Consider the following 3,414-nt stretch of genomic DNA (forward strand, 5'->3'; position numbering starts at 1 on the left):
TCCATCCTTCTTTCTTCTTCAACATCATCCTCTACTGATCTCCTCTCTTTGACATTTAGGGATTCCTTTGTTTTCAGACGTGAATATTTAACCTTTTGTTGACTGAACTCTTTGATTCTCTAGTGTTGTAACAGCTGTTCAAGTAATCTGTTGTTGTTGTTTTCTTGGTGGCTCACAAACATTTGGTAAGTTCAGCCAATGTTTCCACCAAAATGACTTTAGTTCAATGTTGTTCTTCCATATTTGTCCCAGAGTTTGTAACTAAGCTGCAGCAGACGCTTTTTATTTTTAAACTAAATATGTGTGTTCACGATTAATGAATGTTTTAATGGAAGTTACATTTATAATGTGTACGTGAAATGAATTGCTTTCTTTTATGAAATGTATTGTTCACTGATATGATTTCCACTCTGTTATCTGAGTTTATTTCATTATAATTAAATGAAATCAATAAATATTAAGTATATCTGTGTGGTTACTTGCAGGTTATGAATTGGCTAACCTAAAATTGGGGTAAAATTTCAATTGAATTATAGAAAAACTTTTTACAAATTATCGCTTGTTTGTAGATACAGTCCTCTTAATGTTCCGGTGGCCCGTGTGCGGGCCCGCCAACTGCCCTGGAGATCGTACCGTTCATCGTCCATCTATTTATAGTTAGTTACTAGTGTCGTATGTTTCTAGAAACCTAAGATTCTTGTGATTCTAACTATCCACTCCATTTCAAGATCGGACCACTACAGCATTTACGGGCAACGTTTGTGCCAGACAACAACAATCAAACAAATGTTTTTTTAAATCAAGCTGACTCACAGATGAAGCTTCGTTTTGAGCCACAGGTCATCACATTGCAATAAAAACGGTCTTGTTACATCGTAAAAAAAGGTCCAAACGATCCAATTCAGTAAAACATTTTGTCCAAAACACGTGATTACATCCATAAATGTCCACAAACTGCAGTTGCATCATTTCAAATCAGCCTGCAGATATGACAAAATATTTCAGAAAAGTAGCTGTAAAAGCCGTTCTCTGGCGCACACCTTTACAACCCGGATATCAAACTGTTCATTGGACTCTAACCTTTCGATTGACACCAAATGTGAGCCAATAGGAGCGAGATATCCTCTTCTAAACCCACATTAGCCAACCAGAGTCAGCGTAGAAGAAAAGGGCTGACCCTCTTTTATCAAATGACGCTGGCTTCGAACAGCCAATGAAAAGACGAAAACAAGGAAGTGCCATGTTGGGATGCCAGATAAGTAAATAAACCCTCAATTTCACTGTGTAATGACAACCTGTCGATTTTGGTTCATTTTGCACACAATTTGGTTTCAATTCGGGGAAAAAAACACAATAAAGTGTTTATGCTTTAGTTCCTTTGTGTCAGCAATAGTGAATGTGTATATGATACCTCTTTTTCACCTTTCATTGGGGCCTAAAATGGAGTCTCCAAATGGCCTTTATTGGAAAACACCTAAACATACCCTTAGTAAAACATGTGCAAAATCTTCATTTTCTGTAAAATTATAATCTACTTTTTACTTGGACTAGGTAAGGCTTTATGCTATGCTCCCATTGTGTTTTCCAGACCATAAGTCCCAGCTATGGGACTTATCTGCAGTCATCTATTTCACAAAAATATTCAGGCGGAAATAGAAAATCTTATACTTACGTGTGTGCCAAATTATATTACTCAATATCAGCAGCACTTAAAGTGATTCTGACTGTTGGGGGAGGGAAAACTTCAGAGTGTTACCTTTCAAAAGAGACCAGAACCATGTATTTACTCCAAATGGTTCTCCTACAGCTTTCAATTTACTTTGGGTACGTCTGGATAGGCGTTTTTCGTGAATTTTACAGGAACACTATACTTTTTCAAATGTATTTATTCAATTAGAATGATTAATTTGCAGGCAAGTTTGCTGATGAATAATTTCTGATGAAATTGGCCTTTCTCAGTGACATATTTGGAAAGTTGAATAACTTAAATATTCATCTTTAAGGCAGAGAGCAGCACCTTCCTCTGCTGGCAGACAAGATATTTACAAGAAATATTTGAACTTGTTTTGTTTAGTTTTTCACAGGTTGCACTTATTGTTATTATCTTGAAAATATATTCAGTGCCAAACATGTTAATTTCAGCCACAATAAGCTATTTGCCAAATATTAGTTCTTTTTTGCACAACTTTATGTACATTGTTCTAACAAAGTGATTTTGTGTTTGTTGTTGTCTGTTGGAGCAATCTGGTTTAATTAAAAGTTATTGCAATTTTCTTTCGTCTATTATTTGAAAAAGCAGATGGAGGAGTCACAAAAAGTTGTTCTTTCAATGAAAATTCAGCACGGACCATTTAGTTACAATTTTGTTGGGGCACGAACCAGAACCGCTGGTCTAATCCCAGTTGATGTGCTTTTAATAATGAATTTATCCTGGACATGAGTCAGCAGCTGTCACTTCCTGCTCTTCATCTTCTTCTCCTCATTCCTACTATTCTGTGCCATTTCAGCCAGGTTTACTTCTATCAACATTATGATTTCTATATTTCATCTGAAAGAGGGCCTGTTAAACTATGATACAAATATATTGGTAATGGAATATTACTTTTTCTAAACATGTAAACATGTCCCTTACTTTACCCTAAACTATATTTTAAACAGTATTTACAAACAAGCGATAATTTGTAAAAATTTCTTCTATTATTCAATTGAAACTTTCATTCATAACCTGCAAGTAACCACAAAGATATGCTTAATATTTGTTGATTTCATTTAATTATCATAAAATAAACTCAGATAACAGAGTGGAAATCATATCAGTGAATACATTTCATAAATGAAAGCAATTCATTTCACGTACACATTATAAATGTAACTTCCATTAAAACATTAATCATGAACACACATTTATTTAAAAATAAAACCCGTCTGCTGCAGCTTGGTTACAAACTCTGGGACAAATATGGAAGAACAACATTGAACTGAAGTCATTTTGGTGGAAACATTGTCTGAACTTTCCAAATGTTTGTGAGCCACCAAGAAAACAACAACAGATTACTTGAACAGCTGTTACAACACTAGAGAATCAAAGAGAGAACGTTCAGTCAACAAAAGGTTAAATATTCACGTCTGAAAACAAAGGAATCCCTAAATGTCAAAGAGAGGAGATCAGTAGAGGATGATGTTGAAGAAGAAAGAAGGATGGAGACAATTAACCACAATTCTGTTCTCAATTCAGTCATTCTTCAGTTATGGAACAAAATGTCAGTTTCTACAGTAAAACTAAATGAAGGAAGTATTGAGTTTAAACTGAAGAGAAACGTTGCTGAAGAGAAAGAAGGTTACAAATGTTCCTCAGTTTCATCACCGATGAGAATTCAGCTCAAACCACAGTGCTGCATAGAGGACATGAAATAC

Source organism: Cyclopterus lumpus, chromosome 3, assembly GCF_009769545.1.
Source record: "Cyclopterus lumpus isolate fCycLum1 chromosome 3, fCycLum1.pri, whole genome shotgun sequence".
Classification (NCBI taxonomy): domain Eukaryota; kingdom Metazoa; phylum Chordata; class Actinopteri; order Perciformes; family Cyclopteridae; genus Cyclopterus; species Cyclopterus lumpus.